Genomic DNA, 13,484 nt, shown 5'->3' with positions numbered 1-13,484 from the left:
AGACAAAGGTCTGTCCCCAACCCGGGCTGGCCCCTGCCTGTGATTTCCCTGCTTGCTCCTGGTTAACGTCTGAGCGGCTGTGGAGCGGTGAGGCTTTGGCCTGTCCTGCTCAGGTTTGAGCCGGCTGGGCTGGGGGAAGGTGGGGGGGAAGCTGCTTGCTTCTCAGAATGGACGTGTTCTCCTGAAGGATTTTAAGCTGCTTTTCATTCTTTGAGGGCCTCTAAACCTGCGTGGGCGGGGGGCAGGAGTGCTGGGAGGGAAAGGGAGGGGGCAGGGGCACAGGTGGGGGAGGTGAGAACAGTCCCACTTACCCCATTGTAGCGGACTCTTTGGAAGGTGTTCTTCAGACATACTGAGTGAACGCCCGCCCCCGCCCCCATAGATCAGTGTCGTCATCCCTCTTTTACAGATGGGAAACTGAGGCATAGAGTGGGGAAGTGACTTGCTCAAGGGCACACAGGGAGTCAGTGGCAGAGCTGAGAAATAGATGCCAGGAACCCTGGCTCTCCAGCCCCTGCTCTAACCTCTAGACATGCTGCTTTGGAGGGGAAAAAAGTTGCATTGTGTTATCCTAGGTCATCCGGCTGGGCAGCAGCTAAGTAACCATGATAGCATCAGCGTGGCATGCTGGGACCTCTGGTCTCTGAGGGCTGCACTAGGGAGATGGAGGTAGCCATGGGCCAGTGTTGGTCTCCAGCTGGACTTCAGCCACTTCTGTAGTGAATGGTGAGTGAGTCTGTGAGATGCATGGAGCCAGGAGTCCTTGGTGGCTCTCAGAGAGCTCCGTGTACCGGGGGGAGAAACCAGATGAATCGGAGGCTAGATTTAGGTTCCTTGAGGTGAGCAAGAGTTTTGGTGTCTGCCATAGCCGTCAGGACAGCCTCGCTGCTCCTAGGCCTTGGGGTGAGACAGTGGGAGCAGTTGCCTGCAGGGTGCCACCGAGCGGAGGTACATGGTGCAGTCGGCTCTCGCTGCTGTTGGCTTAGACAGTGTCTGCACTTACGGCGGCGTGTGGAGGACGGGCACTACCTGTGTAGCTACGCACCGCGGTGCAAGGCAGGCTGCAGCCACGCTTGTCGCTGTGGTGTAGCTATACGCTACTGAGAGGCTCTGGCGGGGGCAGCCAGCAAGACACTGCAGTGCAGCAAGGAGCGGTGTAGACACCGGACGCACTGCATGGCTCTGCAGAGAGCCCGTGTAGGGCCTGTTCCTCCAGGGTTCAGGTGTGCAGGGCGCTCAGCGCACTCTACCTGCCTGAGCCGTGCCTCGCTTTCCACTGCTGTTTGTACCCGGGCCAGTGGGATGTGCAGCCACTGTACACTGCACGCTTCTAAACGTAGACTGCCCCTGGGGTACATCTACACTGCCTTCTGAAACCCCTGGCAGCGCGTCTCCGTGCCAGGTCGGGCTGGAGCTCAGGCGCTGAAGCCCAGGGTAGGGCGGGAGGCTGGTGGGGGGTGGTTTTCAGAGCCTGAACTCCAGCCTGAGGGGCACCGTCTCCACTGCTGTTTCTAGCACCATGGCACTAGGCCCGGGCTGTGAGACTCGCCGTCATGGGTTTTAAAACGCAGTGTAGATGTAGCCAGAGCGTTCTGCCTGCAGCGTCTTTGAGACCTGCCCCAGCTGTGCGGAAATCAACCCCTTTTGGTTAGAACAAAGGCCTCTCCCGCCCCCCAAGCTCTTAGCTTGACAGACCTACCTGGCTCTTCCCCTGGGCCCTGTGGTGAGCTGTCTCCAGAGCTGCAGGTGGCCATCGACATGGCATTGGCCCTTCCTGCCAAATGAGTGAGCTTCTCGCTGCTCCCCTGGCCCCTTGGAAGGGTCAGTCGGTGGAGCCACCAGAGATCCTCTGTGTCTGTCCCTGGCCATCGTGGGCGCGTCGAGCAGGGTGCAGGGAGCCTGTCTCTCTGTTAGTCCCTGGTGCAGCTGGACAAAGCCAGGGCCGTATTCAGACCTCTCTCCGTGCTCAGCAGGGCCTGGCTCATGGCTTCGGTGCAGCTGTCATAGAATCATAGAGTTGGAAGGGACCTCAGGAGGTCATCTAGTCCAACCCCCTGCTCAAAGCAGGACTAACCTCAGCTATATCATCCCAGCCAGGGCTTTGTCAAGCCTCAGCTTAAAAACCTCTAAGGATGGAGATTCCCCCACCTCCCTAGGTAACCCATTCCAGTGCTTCACCACCCTCCTAGTGAAAAACTTTTTCCTAATGTCCAACCTAGACCTCCCACCCTGCAACTTGAGACCGTTGCTCCTTGTTCTGTCATCTGCCACCACCGAGAACAGCCCAGCCCCATCCTCCCTGGAACCCCCTTTCAGGTAGTTAAAGGCCGCTATCAAATCCCCCCTCACTCTTCTCTTTTGCAGACTAAACAAGCCTAGTTCCCTCAGCCTCTCCTCATAAGTCCTGTGCTCCAGCCCCCTCATCATTTTTGTTGCCCTCTGCTGGACTCTCTCCAACTTGTCCACATCCTTTTTGTAGTGGGGGGCCCAAAACTGGACACAATATTCTAAATGCGGCCTCACCAAAGCAGCTCCCCAGTTCCCCACTCCTCTCCCGTGGACAGTCCCAGAGAACAGGCTGGCAGGGGAGAGGCTGACCCTCCATCTCGGTGTCTCCTCTTCGCGGGCTGTGGTATGTGTGTAACCACCTCCTGCACCCCTGCTCGCGCTCTCCTCCCAAAGAGGCCTGGCCGCTGGTTTGCAGGCTCTAGGCTCAGAGCGGACACTGAGCTGGGCACCTCATGACTCTGCTTCTTCTACTGGGCCAGATTTCCCAGGCCCCATGTAGGATGCCGGGAGCCCCGACGTGGATCTCCGGGTCCTCGGAGCTGCAGTGCCTCATATTTCCCCGGCTGTCGTAGTTCCCAGCAGAAGGGTCTATACTGGCCTCACCCACCCCATGCCACGTGTTTTGCTTGGCATTAAGGGCATGTCAGTCCTTTCCCCCAAAGGCTGCCACCCAGCAGGATGATCCCTTGCTCAGCCCTCGCCTTTCCCCTTCCCGTCAGCCTCTCAGGCTCCTGCAACGGAGGGGGAGCCTTTGCGTCCATCTGCAAAGGTCTCTGGCTTGTCGTTCTTCCAAACCCTTCTCCTTTGGTGGGGGCAGGAGGGCAAGCGGAGCTGAAGCCTGTGCTCAGGGATTCTCTGTCTGCACCGGGCAAGAAGCTACCACTGCACACCCGTTCTTGGCTCGCCTTGGCTGTGTGGTGTCCACGCAACCACGTGCTGCAGGGGTCCCAAGCTTTACAAGCGCTGACTGTGCAGATTCCACTGTGATCAGCAACACCCGAACCCCGGGCTCTGTCCTGGTGACACTGGTGCCATCTATAATGTGCCTCCCCCAACGTGTTCAGCCAGTCCACCCAAATCTATCCCACGGTGCCATGCTTTCCCCAAAGCCCCTGCTCTCAGCACCAGTGCCGGACTCCCTGGGACACGTGTCGGGAGCCCCCCCAGTGGCTAGTAGCAGCACCCCCTCTCTGTAGAGTACTTGGAGGGGCTGTCCCCTGGTAATGGCCCCTGGCTGTCTGCCTGGGTGCTAGGCAGTCCCCAGCCTCCCAGCCCGCCGGGTCTGCTGTCTGGGCGTACCGGGCCAGGAAGTGACTGCTGTGAGTCACTGGCCCAGCCAAAAAATCATTTGGGATCAACCCAAAATGAAAAGTTTTCAGCCTTCTTGAGGACACTTTCATTTAGGTCAAAAGAAACCTTTCGTTTTAGCTTGGGGCATTTTAACTGCTTTTTTCTCTAAAAACAGGAAACTTGTAAATATGACAAAACCACAGGGGGAGGAGGTGGCTGCCCCCTTATACACTATAGCCAGGCTTCTGGTTTTAGGTTTTATAACACCGATAAAACACCCAGAAATCAGGCAGTCGCTCGGAGTTTATCCAATGCACACTAGAAGTGGTTACTGGTATCTGTCGACGCGGAGCGGTGATACGGATTTCTGGGGGTGATTTCTAAAGCGTTGCGTGTTAACTGGCCTGCTAACGGGTCTCCGGTACACTTTAACGCAGCGCCGTTTGAACTGGCCTGCCAACGGGTCTCCGGTACACTGTAACGCAGCGCCGTTTGAACTGGCCTGCCAACGGGTCTCCGGTACACTGTAACGCAGCGCCGTTTGAACTGGCCTGCGAACGGGTCTCCGGTACACTTTAACGCAGCGCCGTTTGAACTGGCCTGCGAACGGGTCTCCGGTACACTGTAACGCAGCGCCGTTTGAACTGGCCTGCCAACGGGTCTCCGGTACACTGTAACGCAGCGCCGTTTGAACTGGCCTGCGAACGGGTCTCCGGTACACCGTAACGCAGCGCCGTTTGAACTGGCCTGCCAACGGGTCTCCGGTACACCGTAACGCAGCGCCGTTTGAACTGGCCTGCCAACGGGTCTCCGGTACACCGTAACGCAGCGCCGTTTGAACTGGCCTGCCAACGGGTCTCCGGTACACCGTAACGCAGCGCCGTTTGAACTGGCCTGCCAACGGGTCTCCGGTACACCGTAACGCAGCGCCGTTTGAACTGGCCTGCCAACGGGTCTCCGGTACACTGTAACGCAGCGCCGTTTGAACTGGCCTGCCAACGGGTCTCCGGTACACTGTAACGCAGCGCTGTTTGAACTGGCCTGCCAACGGGTCTCCGGTACACTGTAACGCAGCGCCGTTTGAACTGGCCTGCCAACGGGTCTCCGGTACACCGTAACGCAGCGCCGTTTGAAGGAGTGCTGTGTTAACGCCGGCCACGATTGTGAAGTTGTCACACTCGCTGCAGGTGCGCCTCCTTGTGGCTGGGTCTGGGAGCTAGTTTTTGCCCGTCTGGTGCCCCCCCTTGCGCCGTTTGCTTGCTCTGTGGTCCCTCCCGCTCTCCACCAGTCAGCACGCTGGCCAGGTCACTGCACAGCTCCCCCTGCCAGGGTCATCTTCGGTGCCAGCTCCAGGTCCTGAGCCACTTTGCCAGTGGCTGGTGGGAGAAGCCGAGCCTGCTGGCTGCTTCGGGTCCGGCCCAGAGACCCTGTGACTAGCACCGAGTCTGCTCATGTTGCGCTGTCACGCCGCTGCTTCTGCCATGGTAACGTGTGCTGCTCAGGCGATGCTTTAGTCACACCCCTGAGCGACGTAAGCTGTAGTGTAGACAGGCCTGGTTGCTGTTTCTCGGGGCTCCATCAGGGCCCCACCCCCCCGCCTCCGCCTCCTTGCCTGTCTCTGGGTTTACCACCAGAGCTGCCTCTGCTCCCCATGGCTACTTCATCCCTCTCAGCCTCTGCTCAAATTCCCTGGCCCAGGGCCAGACCCAGGTCTTCCTCTTCCCCATGGGCTGCTCCTTGACCCTGGCCAACTCCCTTTCCCTCTAGGAGTGACTGCCAAGCTCATCCCTCCGCCTTCTCCCTGGTTTCACTTCCTGGCTTTATACGCCAATGCCAGCTCCTCCTCCAGTCTGTCCTTAGCCCTGTCAGTCCCTGGTTCCCCTCCTGGTGCAGCGCCTGAGGTGAACTGGCCCCCAGGACCTGGCTTGTGGGGGGCGGACACTCCGTCACCGGGGTACACAAAGAGGAAGCCCGTAAGGCTTACATAAGGACATTCCCTAAAACTCAAAATTGCTAAAAGGGAAGCCTGAACAATGAAATGAATAAACCCCCCAAACCAGACACCCTCCCCAGAGCCCCCTGGTGAGCCCACCCCGCTGGGAGGCGGGAGAGCTGGGTTCAAGACCCCAGCCTGCCTGATTGGAAGCAGAGACTTGAAGGTGGATCTCAGAGGAGTGCCCTGACCACGGGGTGATTGGTACTCGGGGCTGGGGCTCGCTCAGTCCCTCCTATCGAGACTTCCCCCCCCGAATAAATCCTAAAATATTGCTGGGCCAGAGAGGGCGTAGGAGTGCCGCCGTGGCATGGGGGCTAGGCACTCGCCTGGGAGAGGCACACCAGTGAGCAGTTCTGATTGCTCAGAAGTTCAGTCCACCAGCCCCTCTCAGCGGGTAACCCTGCCCACTGGCTCAGTGCAGTGGTTCGTCTCCCTCTTCCTGCTGCCCTGGAGCAGACCAGTCGACCCTGGTCACCCTTATCCCGCTAAATGGGTCAGAGCAGGGATCTGTCTAGCTTCCCCCGGCCCCCGCAGCTGTGCTGTGTCAGACCCTTAGTCCTGGTCTGGTGCAGTCCCATCCCACCACTGGCTGCGTGACTATCATCCTGCCCCTCGTGAGAACTCCCCTCCCCTCGGCACCATGCAGACTCCTCGGGCCTGGTTCCTTGGTGGGGCAGCGCAGGCCTTTGGGGTGGAAGATGGAGTTTTCCTCCAGACCCAGGGGCAGGGGCAGGACTGGGAGAGGACAGCCTGGCCCCATGTATTCCCGGATCCACAGCCCAAGAGACCTCGGTGGGGAGAGGGTGACCCCTACAGCGGCCTGAGCGGCGCTCGGCCGGCGAGGGCGTGCAGGCTGGTGCCCCATTCCCTTACGGAGCGGCCCTGAGTGGGGTGCAGCAGCAGCCTTGGTCAGACTGAAGCTCTGGGGTCTGCTCTGGGAGCGACTGGGCCTTGGCGGGGTGGGCGGGATAACACGGGGCAGTGGCTCCCTGTATGGACTCTGGCTGGCTGGGTGCTTCCAGCAGGCCAGGCTGGGGCCCTGCATACATCCAGGCGTGCTGCTGCCACCCGGCCTGCCCCCAACATGCCCTCAGGCCCATCGGAGGGAGCCGGGGCGGGGCTGCTGCAGGGGGAGGAGTACGTGTGACCTGTCAACTGCCTGGGCTTATAGAGGAAGGGGGGGTTAGTCCCAGCCAGGAGCGCTGAGCCCCTTCTGCTGCGGCCCCGGAGGTGGGAAGGGAGGCTACCTGCAGCTGTGCCCGGCCCAGGGTGGGGGCTGGGTCTCTCTTGCCTTAGCTCCCTGTGGCCAGGGCTGCAGGGGAGGGGAGGGCGCCGGCTCCCTGTCCTGTCCTGTCCCTTCCCTGCCTGCCTGTTAGTGCTGCCAGAGCGTGGGAGTTCCTGGTGCCCCATGCAGTGCCTCGCTCGCTCTATATAAGGGTTACTGGCTGCAGCAGGGAGGGGCAAAGAGCTGCTGCCGGCTGGCTGGGTCCCTGGTGTGGGAAGGAGCAGCCCCCAGAGCCAGACCCTCCTGGAGGGAGCCACCCATGGCTGGGCTTGCCCTACTTCTGTGCCCAGCGTGGTGCCTGAGCCTGCCTCCGCCAGGGGGAGTGAGTCCTCGCGCGGCCTCCAGGGCTTGATTCGTGCCCAGGCTGGTAACTGATTGTTGCTGAGCCCAGTTCTGACCCGCCGCACGGCTTGCTGTCTGGCCTGTAGCCCGCGGGTCGTCCCCTGCCAGGTAACGGGAAGGAGGAGATGTGGGATCCCCAGGGCGGGGCAGACCTGGCATTGCCCTGTGGCCTGTGCGATCCCCTGGGGCGGCAGTGAGGGGCGGAGTCGGATTGGGGAGGGGGGCTCCTGACTAGCCACTAGCAGGCGTAGATGTAGAGGTTGGTGCAGCCGTTGGAGGCCAGCCCCCAAGGGTGAGGAGGGTCGGCAGAAGGAAGAAAGTGGCCAGTGTCCATTGCTGCGGCCGTGTTGGCCTGGGGCTTCTGTGCCAGGAAGGGACAGGTCCCAGCTGGCAGCCTGAGATCCCTGAGCAGCGCTGCGAGCTGGTGTTGCTAGCTGGGCTTGGCTGAAATAAGGATCAAGCAGCCCTGGGATTCTGGCTTCAGGAGCTGCTGCTTGCAGGCTGAGCAGGCCCCTGCTGCTGTCTGGTTACTAACTTCTTCCTTCCCCAAACTCACCCAGTCATGCTGGCCTGGCTTGGCCCCATCACTTACCCTGCAGCTGGTGGAGAAGCGAAGTCTGGGGGCGTATTGGCTGGTTCCCATGTTGCATTGCATCTGGTGACAGGAGCGTGCGACAGGAAGCTGGGCACCTGAGCCGGGTCTCTCCTTGGACCGTTCATTTATTATGCTCTCTTGATGTCGTTACACACCTGAAATGCAGCTGCCTCTGGGGTAGAATGTGCAGTTTCTAACAGCTGCACGAGAACTTGGGGTGTGAGGTGAAGAACTGTAACTGCAGGGGGGAAATTGGGATGGACCTGGCTGTCCTGCCCTACAGTGCCCATGTTAGCACGGACCAGCTTTCTCAGCAGCTTGGTTTTAAATCCCGCGGAAGGCAGCGCCCCAGCACTGTTCTGGCGTGGAGGGATCATCGCCCCTGCCGCTGCTGAGTCACTAATGCTGCGTCCCGGCTCGCCTGGGTATTCCTTACAGGCCTCCCATCCAAGCACTGGCAACTTGGGCAGAATCACACCCATGGTGCTGAGGGATGCCTGGCGTGAGAGTTCTCCGCCCCCAGCCAGGTGGGGAGTGAGCGTGTCTGCACTCTCTGGCATGGCCTGGAATTGTGAACTGGGCACACACACCTGCCACCCTCCACTTGCCCCGTTGTGCTTGGAGGGGTTGGGGGTATTGGGAAGAGGCTGGTATCTTCATATGGCCATTGCCCTCCTACACTTTAAATCTGCATTCGACCTGCAACAGCATGGCTCTGTCCTGCTGCCAGTGCTCGGCATGTGTCTAGATAGCACGTCGGGTCTCTGCTGGGTGAGCTTGGCCCTCTGCTTCCTAGGTTCGGGAGGCAGGGAAGCCACCGGGCCCCGCTGAGCCTGGGCCGGGGCAACTTCCCCCAGCTCAGCGGATGGGATTTCTGATGTTAGTGCATGGCCTGGGAAGTTATTGGAGACGCAGACCCTGTTGGAAATGCGGGGAAGAGCTGGCTGGCTGCTTGTTATGTGGGAGTTTGGGCTCCTGTGGTGTGCTGGGTGCTGTACGTGACAGAGTGAAGCCAGGACCTGCTCTTGGGAACTTCCATTCTAAGTGGTGGAGCTAGGGAGCTGGGGTGTACCCAGAAGCCCAGGGCAAGGACACTTTTGGAAACATCCATGTATCTTTCCTCTGATCTCTTCTGGTGGGCATTGCCCTAGAGCACCTTTTCACCATCTTGTTTCCAGTCGGATCCCAGTGCAGGGCCACTGGCTGGGTCAGGGGAAGGGCTATGGAGGCTGTCTCTAGGTACTGGGTCCAGTCTGGCTCCCGAGTAGGGACTGGCTGGCTCAGGGGCGGGGAATGGGATATGGGGTGTTTCTCCTCTAGGAGCCACTGGCTCTAATCCAGCTGTGGGGCGGGGGGAAACTGATTTGCAGTTTGCATCTCATCTGAATTTGAATCCGGTTGGTCACTGCCTTTGGGAGGCTCCGGTGTCCCAGCGCTTGGGTGGAATACACAGACTTATTTATCTACTTCTGGGTAATGAGGGTGAGGTCAGGCCCCCAGCCAGTGGGACAGATCTCCACAAAAAGGGTTCAGGGGTCACAGTGGATCACAAGCTAAATGTGAGTCGACAGCGTAACACTAGCAAAAAAAGCAAACATGGTGCTGGGATGTTAGCGGGAGTGTTGTAGGCAAGACACGAGCAGTAATTCTTCTGCTCTGCTCCGGCTGACCAGGCCTCGACTGGAGCTTTGTGTGCAGTTCTGGGTGCCACATTTCAGGAAAGATGTGGACAAATTAGAGAAAGTCCAGAGAAGAGCAACCGAAAGGATGAAAGGTCTCGAAAACAGGACCTGTGAGGGTAAATTGAAAGACCTGGGTTTGTTTAGTCTGGAGCAGAGAAGAGTGAGGGGGGACATAACAATTGTTAAGTATATAAAAGTTTGTTACAAAGAGGAGGGAGAAAAATTGTCCGCATTAATCTCTGAGGACAGGACAAGAAGCAATGGGCTTAAATTACAGCAAAGGCGGTTTAGGTTGGACTGTCAGAATCAATTGCCTAGGGAGATTGTGGAATCTCCCTCACAGGAGTCGTTTAAGAGCAGGTTAGACAAACCCCTGTCAGGGATGGTCTAGATAATGCTTGGTCCTGCCTTGCGTGCAGGGGACTGGACTAGATGATCCCGCGAGGCCCCATCCAGCCCTACGTTTCTGTGATTCCTCAAACAGTCACTTCCACTGGCCCCTTGTTGGGAGCCTCCTCAGGAGAGGGGCCCACGACGGAGCAGGCCAGAGCTGGCACTTGCTTCCCTTGCTGGGGGAAGGCGTTCCTCCCAGCCCTGCGGCAGGCTGAGGTGGAGGAGGCTTGCCTGCTGCGGTCTGCTCCATCGTCTGCTCTGGGCCCCGTCAATCCACTCCCTTCCAGTGGCACCAGCCTCCCAGGGGGAAGCAATTCAGTTGGCCCAGTGGAATAGGTCACAGTAATGGGACTTCCCCAGCCTCGCCGTGTCGGGCTGTCCGCTCCCTCCAGCTGCGCCTGGTGGGATGCCTCCGTTGGGGAGGGCGTGGCGGCAGCACCCTGCTTGCTCCCCATGGAGCCAGGCCATCTGGGGTGCTCCCTGCATGCTCAGCTGCAGCGTGGGGCTGAGCCTGTCTCCGTCTCTCCCCCCAGGCGCCATCTCTGATGTGCTGGGGGGGGTTGTGAGTGTGCAGCTGTAGCTGCAGTGTCTGGAGGGATGCTGCTGCCCTGCAGTCCTGCCTCGCCCAGGGGGGGCACCTTGGGGCAGGCGAGTGCTGGGTGCACACAAAGCCCGTTGCCGGCAGACTCTGGTACGGCTCCATTGTGACTCACCCCCAGCACTGACAGGCTCCTTGTCTCTGCCTGTCTTGCTTTGCCTCAGACGACAGGGTCCCTTATTACAGGGAATGCCAGGCCCTTCTCCTGGTCCGATGGGCCAGCAGTGTCCTAGGGGCAGAGCATGTCAGCTAAGGGCAGTTCTTCGCGGGATGGTCCTATACGGATTCCAGACGTGGGTGCCCATGTTTGTAGCAGTGTCTGTTGACCCGCTCGTGCGTCAGCTGTCGGGGGCACCTGCGGCTTTAAGAGGCTGTGTGGGTTGGCGTGGCTCCAGGTTCCTCTTCCCACTGCATGGCCGGAGTCAGAAGCCCTGTCCCTTGGCGTTCTTAGCTCGCTAACAGAGCTCCCGTCCATCCCTGCCTCTTGTACGGAGCCGCCTCGTTGTTTGCAGCTACCCAGCTGTTCATTAGTTAGGCTTTTCCTCTCTCACCTTCCTCCATCCCTGGGACTCACGGCCCACTCCATGCGGGCACATGCCGCTACGTCAGTCTTCCTCGTAGACGTACCGTGGCAGGACAGCTGTAAGGCGGCCATGTGATACTCGGCCACACCTTTACCGCTCGCTCCGCCATCGCCCCGGCAGCAGAGGCAGATGCGGCAGTCGGCAGATTGTGACTTCCTGCGAGGCCTCGCAGCCAGCTCCCTGCTGAGCCCTGCTCGCCCCATCTAGAATCCACGCAGGGAACGTCCCTCCAGGAGGAAGAGACGGTCACTTACTGTGGCAGGCGGTTCTTTGAGACGTGTGGTCCCTGTTTGGATTCCAGTACCCACTGCAGACTCCATTGCTTGCTGGTAAGAGACCTGGAGTGGCGTCAACCCGCACAGCCTCTTAAAGCCTCGGACGCACCCCACGGCTGACGCACGTGCGGGTCAACAGACGCTGCTCCAGACAGCTCCGGCACATGGCGCTGGAATCCAGATGGGGCCACGCATCTCCAAGAACCTCCAGTTGCAGTAAGTGGCTCCTCTTCTCTGCCCTCCCAGCGAATCTTCTCCTAATGCCCCCTTGCCCTGTTGCTTCCCCCCACTCCCTGTGGCCTGGCCTCTCCTCCCTTCCTCCAGCCCTTGGAGCCCTGGTGCTGGGGGTCTAGGAAGAGGGCGCCTCTGGCTCTTGTCCCCAGGCAGTGACTGGATCCCAGTGGAAGCTGCAGGGGCGCTGGGAGCATTGTTCTCTCCTGCTGTAGGCGAGGGGGCTGTGGGCTGCACACTGGCCATTGTGGATTAAATGAGTGTCTCCCCAGGTGCCTCTCTCCACCCATCCATCCATCCAAGCGTGCCCCCTCCTGCCCCCTCTGCCAGTGTCCGTGGGTCCCAGAGTCACACCAACCCTCTCTCTCCTTCCCCCGTTAGTGCTGCTGAACGGGCCCGAGAGCCAGCCAGGAGGTGATTCCGAGGCAGACCACGACGCCCGTGATGGTGGGAGCCATTCCACGGCAGCCACGCCGCTTCTGGGGGGTGCCCGGATGGCAGGTGTCTCCAGCTAGCTGTGCCAACGACCGTCTGCTGCTGGGACAGGAGAGCCGCTCGCCCAGGGGTGGAGTTCAGCTGCAGAGTGGTGAGTGCCTGGCTGCGGCTGGGGACTCGGCAGCCTACGCTGCCTTTGAAAGCGAAGGGTTCTTGCACCTTTGCTTGCACTTCTCGTTGTTTCTTCTCAAGGAAGCCCCGTGTCTGGTGCTTTGCCTCCTCACCTACATCTGGACAAAGTGGGGACAAAATGCTACGGAGACTCTAGGGCTGGGCCCCCAACCTGCCACTGCACAAATTGCTGGTGTCTTCACTCAGCTGCCAGCTCTGTTCTTCAAAGGGTGCTGCGTCAGGAGTCTCCGAGTAGGCCGAGCTTGCTGGAAAGGCTGCAGAGGCCGTCTGGGCCCTGCCCGCAGACCATGAAGTATTAGATGGTTCAGAAGTGCCAGATCCGGGTTCTTACTCCAAACCCTTCTGGTGGATTCTCTCCCAACGCCACAGGAGCGACCCTTGTAGTCACTCTGTCAGTTTCCAGGCCAACCACGTTTCCAAGTGAGAGCCAGAGTGGTGCTGAAATTGGGCTTTAACGTGGGAATCGGATGCCCCTTAAATATGCTGAAGCTATAGCATGCTCCGTGCTGTCTGCAGTATCGTGGGCCATGTCCCCTCGGTGCCCTGGGCTTGTCAGGGAGCCAGTTACAGCTTGCTGATGCTCTACGGGCCCAGGCTGCAGGTTAAAATCACGTGGGGGCTGCCCAGGGGACTATCTGCCTGCTGAGGATAACCAGATTGTCGTGTGCTCTGGCCGTGCTTCCACCCCGTCCCCAACGCACTCCCTGCACTGGTGGCTTGTGGGAAGCTTAGGTTAGCAGCCGGTGGCTGGGTCCCATCTCAGCTGCTCTGGTGCTTCTGAGATCTCCATCGCCAGCCAGGAAAATGCTGCTTTCAAAGTTAACACAACGTCCCTAAATCTCTTCTCAGCAGCACCACAAGCCTCTGTTCTCTCTTCCCCTGCCGAGCGCGGTCCCTAGACAACCTCTCTGAAGCCCAGGCTGCCCTGCCAGCCTGTCTTTCTTTGGTCTGTAGGTACACGACAGCGGGGTTTCAGTTTCCGTATCTTCCCAAATCCTCCCTCAAAGGGTTTGTTTGATCACAGCTCCCATGTGCAGGCACAAGCCCTTGCTGCACTGTTTGCTTGAGTTTGCCCTGGGATCTGACTGCGAAGCGGCCAGGGCAGTTTCTGGCTGCAGACAAAGGCCTCACCGCTGATCAGAGCAGGCAGAGCGTCTCTGTGCTGACCGTCCCTTGAACGTTGCGTTGGGTTCCAGGTACCAAGTGGCCCGAGAGAGGTTGATCAAATGGGGGAGGAAGGGGAATTGCAGAGAAGAGCAACAGAACTGCCCAGCTCTTCCGCCCCGAAGAAGAGGGA

At 59.5% G+C, this 13,484-nt stretch overlaps 1 protein-coding gene across 3 annotated transcripts in view; it reads left to right on the top strand.

Annotated features, from left to right (window-relative positions):
- The window catches only part of ATOSB (atos homolog B), a 73,062-nt gene that overhangs the window by 45,506 nt on the left and 14,072 nt on the right, over positions 1–13,484 (top strand). For all 3 annotated transcript variants that reach the window (XM_067543560.1, XM_067543561.1, XM_067543559.1), the window contains one exon: positions 11,942–12,146. The gene's annotated coding sequence lies outside the window, so the exon portion shown is untranslated. The remainder of the gene's footprint in view (positions 1–11,941; positions 12,147–13,484) is intronic.

This window comes from Emydura macquarii, unplaced genomic scaffold (assembly GCF_026122565.2).
Source record: "Emydura macquarii macquarii isolate MOO-44397 ecotype Brisbane River unplaced genomic scaffold, CSIRO-AGI_Emac_v2 contig_915, whole genome shotgun sequence".
Taxonomy (NCBI): domain Eukaryota; kingdom Metazoa; phylum Chordata; order Testudines; family Chelidae; genus Emydura; species Emydura macquarii.
This window is presented reverse-complemented; position numbering and strand designations above follow the sequence as displayed.